Here is an 11421-nt window from a genome sequence, read left to right as displayed (position 1 = left end):
CAATGCTCCGACTAAGTCAATTTTCTCTTGCAATCACCATGCCACTGTTCACAGAGAGATCTCCCCATTCACTTGCGACGCGACGCACAATCCAAGTGATAGATGCGAGCTCGCCCTTGAAAGGCCAGGCCACTTTCCGAGACATCCCCCGATGACACATTGGAATGACAACCGCTGTCGAACCATTCCCAATGTTGTGCCGATCGAGTTGGCATAGAGGCAACCTTAGGGAGCTCCTGCGTAGCAATCGGGATGTGCTTTCGTACCCATCTCTCACAAAAACCAATCTTAGCTGTGAACAAATTTAGAATCCAAGGCTCGTATCCATCAATATCGTCAGCACTGGGTCTATATATTCAAAGGCCATGGAGAGGTTCCCATAAGAGAAGCTCCCCTGCTCGCTTGCACAAACATCCCAAATGCTAGACACAAGCTCCCGCCCTTAGCATCGCTCTCCAGATTGCCACAATGACACATTGTAACGACAACCGCTGTCGAACAACTCTCGAATTTGTGCCGATGGAGTGAGAAAGACGAGCAACTTTGGGGAGCCGCGCATGGCAAACGGGCTGCTGCTTCATTCCGCTCTTATATATAGATCCGATGTCATTGATTTCCTTTGGAATCCGAGGCTGCATTCGTCCTTGCTCACACAAGCAATGGCTCTTCTCATCGAATGGTCACGGGGAGCTTCCGATTACAAAGGCTCCCTTGCCACCCTTGATGTGCAGCCCAACTGCTAGATGACGGCTCGCCCTTCAAATCGCTGCCCAGGCAACCACCACAATGGCACCATTGGAACGACAACCGCTGCCGAACCATTCCGAATTTTTTTTGCCAAAGAAGTTGTTGCAAAGAGAACGACTCTGGGGAGAGAGCCCTCGCATAGCAAAATCGGGATGGCTTCATGGCAGCTGGATGGGATTTGAATTCATGGAGCCAAGGGAGTGAAATGGTCATCGAGCTCATCTGATCAACTGGATGAATTTCACCTTGAAGGGGCCCAATCCAAAAGTTCCGGAGGTCATCTCTTGGAACTGTCAAGAACAAAGGCCAATCTTACATGCAAACTCTGCTACTGCGCAAACATAGGTTGCAATTATAAAGAAATTGCAAGGCCATCATAATGGCCTGAGGCCAATGCTCCAACTACTAAGTCAATTTTATCTTGCAATCACCATGCCGCCGTTCATAGAGAGATCTCCCCATTCACTTGTGACGACGCACAATCCAAGTGCTAAGCGATCTTGCCCTTGAAAGGCAGCGTTCCAAGACATCCCGATGACACATTGGAATGACAACCGCTGTCGAACCATTCCCAATGTTGTGCCGATCGAGTTGGCACAGAGGCGATCTTAGGGAGGTCCCGCGAATCGATCGGGAAGTGCTTTCATACCCATCTCTCACAAAAACCAATGTTAGCTGAACAATTTTAGAATCCAAGGCTCGTATCCATCAATATCATCGGCACTGGGTCTATATTCAAAGGCCACAGAGAGGTTCTGATAAGAGAAGCTCCCCTGCTCGCTTGCACAAACATCCCCAAATGCTAGACGCAAGCTCCCGCCCTTAGCATCGCTCTCCAGATCACCGCAATGACACATTGGAACGACAACCGCTGTCGAACAACTCCCAAATTTGTGCCTATGGAGTGAGAAAGAAGAGCCAGATCGGGTCGGCCAGCATGGCTCGGCCACGATTTTTCGCCGAGAGCTTTCGATATTAAAACTCCCATGTAGCAGCGATAAGTACACCATGACAAAATTGCTAGAGCGCCGAGCACCCATAGCAAATTGCCATTATACCAAGCAACGCTGGAGTTCTAGACAAGGGCTCACGTTTAGATCAAGTTTTAAAACCACCAAAAACACACGCCATGGATCGGCAACCGCTGCCTCACCTTTTCCAAAATTGAGTCATCGGAAAACATGATCTAAAGGAGAGCCGAGGAAAAGCACTGAGATCGCTTCATGCCCCTTTCATTCATTCAACATCAGCATACACTGTTTGAAAACCCAACAATCCGATCCACCTAGACACCAATGTTGAATCAATGAAAGGGGCATGGGAGAGGCTCGCAGCAACAACCTCTCCTATATAAGCTATTAGTGCGAGGCTCGCTCTACATTAGAAATCTGCGATAGCGCGGACAACTCCCTTGAAAATCCAATTCAATGAAAAATGTGACCAAACAGCCATCCACGACACCATTTTTGCAGCTTGCCCAGATCGGCTCGGCCAGAATGGCTCGCCCTAATCGGCTCAGCCAGCATGGCTCGCCTAGATCGGCTCGGCCAGCATGGTGACTTGCTGACTTGGTGAGAGTACTTCGAACTGTCAAGAACAAAGGGCAATCTAACATGCAAACTCTGCTACTGTGCAAACATAGGTTGCAATTATAGAGAAATTGCAAGGCCGTCACAATGGCTCTAGGCCAATGTTCCGACTACTAAGTCAATTTTCTCTTGCAATCGCCATGCCGCCGTTCACAGAGAGATCTCCCCAATCACTTGTGACGATGCACAATCCAAGTGCTAGACGCGAGCTCGCCCTTGAAAGGCCACGTTCTAAGACATCCCGATGACACATTGGAACGAAAACCGCTGTCGAACCATTCCCAATGTTGTGCTGATCGAGTTGGCACAGAGGCGATCTTAGGGAACTCCCACGTATCGATCGAGAAGTGCTTTCGTAACCATCTCTCACAAAAACTAATGTTAGCTGAACAATTTTAGAATCCAAGGCTCGTATCCATGGATATCATCGGCACTGGGTCTATATTCAAAGGCCACGGAGAGGTTCCGATAAGAGAAGCTCCCCTGCTCGCTTGCACAAACATCCCCAAATGCTAGACGCAAGCTCCCGCCCTTAGCATTGCTCTCCAGATCACTGCAATGACACATTGGAACGACAACCGCTATCGAACAACTCCCAAATTTGTGTCGATGGAGTGAGAAAGAAGAGCTAGATCGGGTCGACGAAAATGGCTAAGCCAGATCGGGTCAGCCAGCATGGCTCGGCCACCATTTTTTGCCGAGAGCTTTCGATATTAAAGCTCCCATGTAGCCGTGACAAGTACACCATGACAAATTGCTAGAGCGCCGAGCACCCATAGCAAATTGCCATTATACCAAGCAACGCCGGAGTGCTAGACAAGGGCTCACGTTTAGATCAAGTTTTAAAATCACCAAAAACACACGCCATGGATCGGCAACCGCTGCCTCACCTTTTCCAAAATTGAGTCATCGGAAAACATGATCTAAAGGAGAGCCGAGGAAAAGCACTAAGATCGCTTCATGCCCCTTTCATTGATTCAACATCAGCATACACCGTTTGAAAACCCAACAATCCGATCCGCCTAGACACCAATGTTGAATCAATGAAAGGGGCATGGGAGAGGCTCACGGCAATAACCTCTCCTATATAAGCTATTAGTGCGAGACTCACACTGCATTAGAAATCTGCAATAGCACGGAAAACTCCATTAAAAATCTAATTCAATGAAAAATGTGACCAAACAGCCATCCACGACACCGTTTTTGGAGCTCGGCCAGATCGGGTCGGCAAGAATGGCTCACCCAGATTGGGTCGGCCAGCATGGCTCGCCCAGATCTGCTCGGCCAGCATGGCTCGCCCAGATCGGCTCGCCCAGATCGGGTCGGCCAGCATGGTGACTTGGTGACTCGGTGAGAGTACTTGGAACCATCAAGAACAAAGCCCAATCTTACATGCAAACTCTGCTACTGCGCAAACATAGGTTGCAATTATAGAGAAATTGCAAGGCCATCACAATGGCCCGAGGCCAATGCTCCGACTACTAAGTCAATTTTCTCTTCCAATCGCCATGCCGCCGTTCACAAAGAGATCTCCCCATTCACTTGTGACGACGCACAATCCAAGTGCTAGACGCGAGCTCTCCCTTGAAAGGCCGCGTTCCAAGACATCCCGATGACACATTGGAAGGACAACCGGTGTCGAACCATTCCCAATGTTGTGCCGATCGAGTTGGCACAGAGGCGACCAAACAGCCATCCACGACACCATTTTTGGAGCTTGGCCAGATTGGCTCAGCCAGAACGGCTCGCCCAAATCAGCTCGGCCAGCATGGCTCGGCCAGAACGGCTCGGCCAGCATGGCTCGGCCAGAATGGCTCGCCCAGATCGGCTCACCCAGATCAGCTTGGCCAGAACGGCTCGCCCAGATCGGCTCGACCAGCATGGCCCGGCAAGAACGGCTCGGCCAGCATGGCTCGGCCAGAATGGGTCGCCTAGATCGGCTCGGCCAGAACGGGTCGCCCAGATCGGCTCGACCAGAATGGCTCACCCAGATCGGCTCGGCCAGCATGGCTTGCCCAGAATAGCTCATCCGGATTGGGTCCGCCAGAATGGCTCACCCAGATTGGCTCGGCCAGCATGGCTCGGCCAGAACATCTCGGCCAGATCGGGACGGTGACTTGGTGACGGGACTTAGAGATTCGACTTGGTGGGCCGACCTGGCGGGGTGACTTGATGAATGCACTTGAAGGGTCGACTTGGTGGGGTGACTCTATGAACGGACCTAAAGAGTTGACTTGGTGAGAGTACTTTGCGGGGTGACTCAATGAAAGGACTTAAAGAGTCGACTTGGTGAGAGTACTTGGTGGGGTGACTTGATGAACGCACTTGAAGAATCGACTTGGTTAGAGTACTTGGTGGGGCAACTTGATGAACGGACTCAAAGAGTCAACTTGGTGAGAGTACCTGGTGGCTCGACTTGATGAGAAAACTTAAAGAGTCAACTTGGTGAGAGTACTTGGCGGGGTGAACTGATGAATGGACGTAAAGAGTTGACTTGGTGAGAGTACTTGGCGGGGTGAACTGATGAACGGACTTAAAGAGTCGACTTGGTGGGAGTACTTGGTGGGCCGACTAGATGAACAAACTTATAGAGTCGACTTGGTGAGAGTAGTTGTTCTGGTGACTTGATGAACGGACTTAAAGAGTCGGCTTGGCGGGGTGACTTGATGAAAGGACTTAAAGAGTCGACTTGGTGGGGTGACTCGATGAACCAACTTAGAGGGTCGACATTGTGGGGTGACTTGATGAACGGACCTAAAGAGTTGACTTGGTGAGAGTACTCGGTGGGGTGACCTGATGAACAGACTTAGAGAGTCGACTTGGTGAGAGTCCTTGGTGGGCCGACCTGGTTGGGTGACTTCATGAACTGACTTAAAGAGTCAACTTGATGGGAGTACTTGGTGGGGTGACTTGATGAACGGACTTCAAGGGTCGACTTGGTGAGGTGACATGGTGAGTGGGCTTAGAGAAGCAACTCGGCGGGGCGACTTGATGAACGGACTTAAAGGGTCGACTTGGCAGGGTGACTTGATGAACGGACCTAAAGAGTTGACTTGGTGAGAGTACTTGGCGGGGTGAACTGATGAACGGACTTAAAGAGTCGACTTGGTGGGAGTACTTGGTGGGCCGACTTGATGAACGGACTTATAGAGTCGACTTGGTGAGAGTAGTTGTTCTGGTGACTTGATGAACGGACTTAAAGAGTCAGCTTTGTGGGGTGACTTGATGAAAGGACTTAAACAGTCGACTTGGTCGGGTGACTCGATGAACGAACTTAGAGGATCGACTTTGCGGGGTGACTTGATGAACGGACCTAAAGAGTTGACTTGGTGAGAATACTATGTGGGGTGACCTGATGAATAGACTTAGAGAGTCGACTTGGTGAGAGTCCTTGGTGGGCCGACCTGGTTGGGTGACTTCGTGAACTGACTTAAAGAGTCGACTTGGTGGGAGTACTTGGTGGGGTGACTTGATGAACGGACATCAAGGGTCGACTTGGCGAGGTGACTTGATGAACGGTCCTAAAGAGTTGACTTGGTGAGAGTACTTGGTGTGGTGACTTGATGAAAAGACTTAAAGAGTCGAATTGGTGAGAGTACTTGGTGGGGTGACTTGATGAACACACTTGAAGGGTCGACTTGGTGGGGTGACTTTATGAACGGACCGAAAGAGTTGACGTGGTGAGAGTGCTTTGTGGGGTGACTTGATGAACATAGTTAAAGAGTCGACTTGGTGAGAGTAGTTGGTTGGGTGACTTGATGAACGCACTTGAAGAATCGACTTGGTTAGAGTACTTGGTGGGGTGACTTGATGAACGAACTTAAAGATTTGACTTGGTGGGCTGACCTGGTGGGGTGACTTGATGAACGAACTTAGAGAGTCGACTTGGTGAGAGTACTTGGTGGGCCGACCTGGCCGGGTGACTTGATGACCAAACTTAAAGAGTCAACTTGGTGAGAGTACTCGGTGGGCTGACCTGGTCACGTGACTTGATGAACGGACTTAAAGAGTCAACTTGGTGGGCCGACTTGGCCGGGTGACTTGATGAACGAACTTAAATGGTCGACTTGGTGGGTCAAACTAGTGGGGTGACTTGGTGAGAGTACTTGGTGGGCTAACCTGGCAGGGTGACTTGATGAACGAACTTAGAGAGTCGACTTTGTGAGAGTACTTGGTGGGTCGAACTGGCGGGGTGACTTGATGAACAAACTTAAAGAGTTGACCTGGTGAGAGAACTTGGTGGGCCGAGCTGGAGGGGTGAATTGATGAATGAACCTAAAGAGTCAACTTTGTGAGAGTACTTGGTAGGCCGACCTGGCGGGGTGAGTTGATGACCGAACTTAAAGGGTCGACTTGGTGAGAGTACTTGGTGGGCCGACCTGGCGGGGTGACTTGATGAACGAATTTAAAGAGTCGACTTGGTGAGAGTACTTGGTGGCTCGACTTTATGAGCAGACTTAAAGAGTCCACTTGGTGAGAGTGGGCCTAACGGGGCGATGTGGTGAGTGGGCCTAACGGGGCGAGTTGGTGGGGCGACTTGGCGAGTGGTATTAGAGAGCCGACGTGGTGAGGCGACTCGGCGAGTTGGTTCGTTGAGATGACATGGTGAGCTGACTTGGTGAGTTGACCCGGCGAGCGAAATTAAAGAGTCGACTTGGCAACGTACTCGAGTCAACTTGGTGAGGCAACCCGGCGAGCGGGCTCAAAGAGTCAACATGGTGAGGCAACTCATTGAGTCAACATGGTGAGGTGACTCATGGTGAGGAGCTATCCTTGAGGCAACTTGGTGGGCCTACTTGATTAGTCGACTTGGTGAGCCGACCTGACGAGCTGACACGGTGAGCGGGTTTAAAGAGGCGACGACTTGGTGGGGTAACTCGGCAAGCCAACTTATCGAGGCGAGATGGTGAGTCAACTTGGTGAGCTGACTTGGTGAGCGCACTTAAAGAGTCAACTTCGTGAGGTGACTCGACGAGTTAGCCCGCTGATGCAACTTGGGCGGGCCGACCTGGCGAACGAACTTAAAGAGGCAACTTGGGCGGGCTGACCTGGTGAGCGAACTTAAAGAGTTGACTTGGCAACGCACTTGAACAATCGACTTGGTGAGCTGACATGGTGAGTGGGCTTAGAGAAGCAACTCGGTGGGGTGACTTGATGAACGGACTTAAAGGGTCGACTTGGCGGGGTGACTTGATGAACGGACCTAAAGAGTTGACTTGGTGAGAGTACTTGGCGGGGTGAACTGATGAACGAACTTAAAGAGTCGACTTGGTGGGAGTACTTGGTGGGTCAACTTGATGAACGGACTTATAGAGTCGACTTGGTGAGAGTAGTTGTTCTGGTGACTTGATGAACGGACTTAAAGAGTCAGCTTGGCGGGGTGACTTGATGAAAGGACTTAAACAGTCAACTTGGTTGGGTGACTCAATGAACGAACTTAGAGGGTCGACTTTACGGGGTGACTTGATGAATAGACCTAAAGAGTAGACTTGGTGAGAGTACTCGGTGGGGTGACCTGATGAATAGACTTAGAGAGTCGACTTGGTGAGAGTCCTTGGTGGGCTGACCTGGTTGGGTGACTTCGTGAACTGACTTAAAGAGTCGACTTGGTGGGAGTACTTGGTGGGGTGACTTGATGAACGAACTTCAAGGGTCGACTTGGCGAGGTGACTTGATGAACGGTCCTAAAGAGTTGACTTGGTGAGAGTACTTGGTGTGGTGACTTGATGAAAAGACTTAAAGAGTCGAATTGGTGAGAGTACTTGGTGGGGTGACTTGATGAACGCACTTGAAGGGTCGACTTGGTGGGGTGACTTTATGAACGGACCTAAAGAGTTGACGTGGTGAGAGTGTTTGGTGGGGTGACTTGATGAACATAGTTAAAGAGTCAACTTTGTGAGAGTAGTTGGTCGGGTGACTTGATGAACGCACTTGAAGAATTGACTTGGTTAGAGTACTTGGTGGGGTGACTTGATGAACGGACTTCAAGATTCGACTTGGTGGGCCGACCTGGTGGGGTGACTTGATGAACGGACTTAGAGAGTTAACTTGTGAGAGTACTTGGTGGGCCGACCTGGCCGGGTGACTTGATGAACAAACTTAAAGAGTCGACTTGGTGAGAGTACTCGGTGGGCTGACCTGGTCACGTGACTTGATGAACGGACTTAAAGAGTCAACTTGGTGGGCCGACTTGGCCAGGTGACTTGATGAACGAACTTAAAGGGTCGACTTGGTGGGTCAAACTAGCGGGGTGACTTGGTGAGAGTACTTGGTGGGCTGACCTGGCAGGGTGACTTGATGAACGAAATTAGAGAGTCAACTTTGTGAGAGTACTTGGTGGGTCAAACTGGCGGGGTGACTTGATGAACGAACTTAAAGAGTCGACCTGGTGAGAGAACTTGGTGGGCCGAGCTGGCGGGGTGAATTGATGAACTAACCTAAAGAGTCGACTTTGTGAGAGTACTTGGTTGGCCGACCTGGCGGGGTGAGTTGATGACCGAACTTAAAGGGTCGACTTGGTGAGAGTACTTGGTGGGCCGACCTGGCGGGGCGACTTGATGAACGAACTTAAAGAGTCAACTTGGTGAGAGTACTCGGTGGGGTGACCTGATGAACAAACCTAAAGAGTCGACCTGGTGAGAGTACTTGGTGGGCCGACCTGGCGGGGTGACTTGGTGAGCAAACTTAAAGAGTCAACTTGGTGAGAGTAGTTGGTGGGCTGACCTGGCGGGGTGACTTGATGAACGAACTTAAAGAGTCGACCTGGTGGGCCGACTTGGCAGAGTGACTTCATGAATGAACTTAAAGAGTCCACTCGGTGGGTCGACTTGGCGGGATGACTTGATGAACGAACTTAAAGAGTTGACTTGGTGAGAGTAATTTGTGGGCTGACCTGGCGGGGTGACTTGATGAATGAACTTAAAGAGTCAACTTGGTGGGGTGACTTGATGAACGCACTTGAAGGGTCGACTTGGTGGGGTGACTCTATGAACGGACCTAAAGAGTTGACTTGGTGAGAGTACTTGGTGGGGTGACTCAATGAAAGGACTTAAAGAGTCCACTTGGTGAGAGTGGGCCTAACGGGGCGATGTGGTGAGTGGGCCTAACGAGACGAGTTGGTGGGGCAACTTGGCGAGTGGTATTAGAGAGCTGACGTGGTGAGGCGACTCGGCGAGTTGGTTCGTTGAGATGACATGGTGAGCTGACTTGGTGAGTCGACTCGGCGAGCGAACTTAAAGAGTTAACTTGGCAACGTACTCGAGTCGACTTGGTGAGGCGACCCGGCGAGCGGGCTCAAAGAGTCAACATGGTGAGGCGATTCATGGTGAGGATCTATCCTTGAGGTGACTTGGTGGGCCTACTTGATTAGTCGACTTGGTGAGCCGACCTGATGAGCTGACACGGTTAGTGGGCTTAAAGAGGCGACGACTTGGTGGGGTAACTCGGCAAGCCAACTTATCGAGGCGAGATGGTGAGTAGACTTGGTGAGCTGACTTTGTGAGCGCACTTAAAGAGTCAACTTCGTGAGGTGACTCGGCGAGTTAGCCCGCTGATGCGACTTGGGCAGGCTGACTTGGCGAACGAACTTAAAGAGGTGACTTGGGCGGGTTGACCTGGCGAGCGAACTTAAAGAGTTGACTTGGCAACGTACTTGAACAACTGACTTGGTGAGCTGACATGGTGAGTGGGCTTAGAGAAGCAACTCGGCAGGGCGACTTGATGAACGGACTTAAAGGGTCGACTTGATGAATGGACCTAAAGAGTTGACTTGGTGAGAGTACTTGGCGGGGTGAACTGATGAACGGACTTAAAGAGTCCACTTGGTGGGAGTACTTGGTGGGCCGACTTGATGAACGGACTTACAGAGTCGACTTGGTGAGAGTAGTTGTTCTGGTGACTTGATGAACGGACTTAAAGAGTCGGCTTGGCAGGGTGACTTGATGAAAGGACTTAAACAGTCAACTTGTTCGGGTGACTCGATGAACAAACTTAGAGGGTCGACTTTGTGGGGTGACTTGATGAACGGACCTAAAGAGTTGACATGGTGAGAGTACTTGGTTGGGTGACTCGATGAAAGGACTTAAAGAGTCAACTTGGTGAGAGTACTTGGTGGCTCGACTTTATGAGCAGACTTAAAGAGTCCACTTGGTGAGAGTGGGCCTAACGGGGCGATGTGGTGAGTGGGCCTAACGGGGCAAGTTGGTGGGGTGACGTGGTGAGTGGTATTAGAGAGCCGACGTGGTGAGGCAACTTGGCGAGTTGGTTCATTGAGATGACATGGTGAGCTGACTTGGCGAGTCGACCTGGCGAACAAACTTAAAGAGTCGACTTGGCAATGTACTCGAGTTGACTTAGTGAGGCGACCCGGCGAGCGGGCTCAAAGAGTCAACATGGTGAGGCGACTCATTGAGTCAACATGGTGAGGCAACTCATGGTGAGGAGCTATCCTTGAGGTGACTTGGTGGGCCTACTTGATTAGTCGACTTGGTGCGCCGACCTGACGAGCTGACACGGTGAGCGGGCTTAAAGAGGTGACGACTTGGTGGGGTAACTCGGCAAGCCAACTTATCAAGGCGAGATGGTGAGCTGACTTGGTGAGCACACTTAAAGAGTCAACTTCGTGAGGTGACTCGACGAGTTAGCCCGCTGATGCGACTTGGGCGGGCCGACCTGGCGAACGAACTTAAAGAGGAGACTTGGGCGGGCTGACCTGGTGAGCGAACTTAAAGAGTTGACTTGGCAACGTACTTGAACAATCGATTTGGTGAGCTGACATGGTGAGTGGGCTTAGAGAAGCAACTCGGCGGGGCGACTTGGCGAGCACACCTGCTGGGGCAAGGTGGTAAAATGACTAGGTGATTCGACTTGGTGAGCTGACTTAGGGAGCTGACTTGGTGAGCGAACTTAAGGGGTTGACTTGGTGAGGCAACCTGAATAGTCGACTCGGTGAGGTGACTTGGGGAGCCGACATGGTGAGCGGTCTTAAAGAAGAGGCGACCTAGTGGGGCAACCTGGTGAGGCGAGATGGTAAGTCATCTTGGTGAGCCGGCTTGACGAGCTGTGAGTGGACTTAAAGAGTCAATTC

This window comes from Cupressus sempervirens, chromosome 2 (assembly GCF_028749045.1).
Source record: "Cupressus sempervirens isolate cs-2001-9-10 chromosome 2, ASM2874904v1, whole genome shotgun sequence".
NCBI classification, from domain to species: domain Eukaryota; kingdom Viridiplantae; phylum Streptophyta; class Pinopsida; order Cupressales; family Cupressaceae; genus Cupressus; species Cupressus sempervirens.
This window is presented reverse-complemented; position numbering follows the sequence as displayed.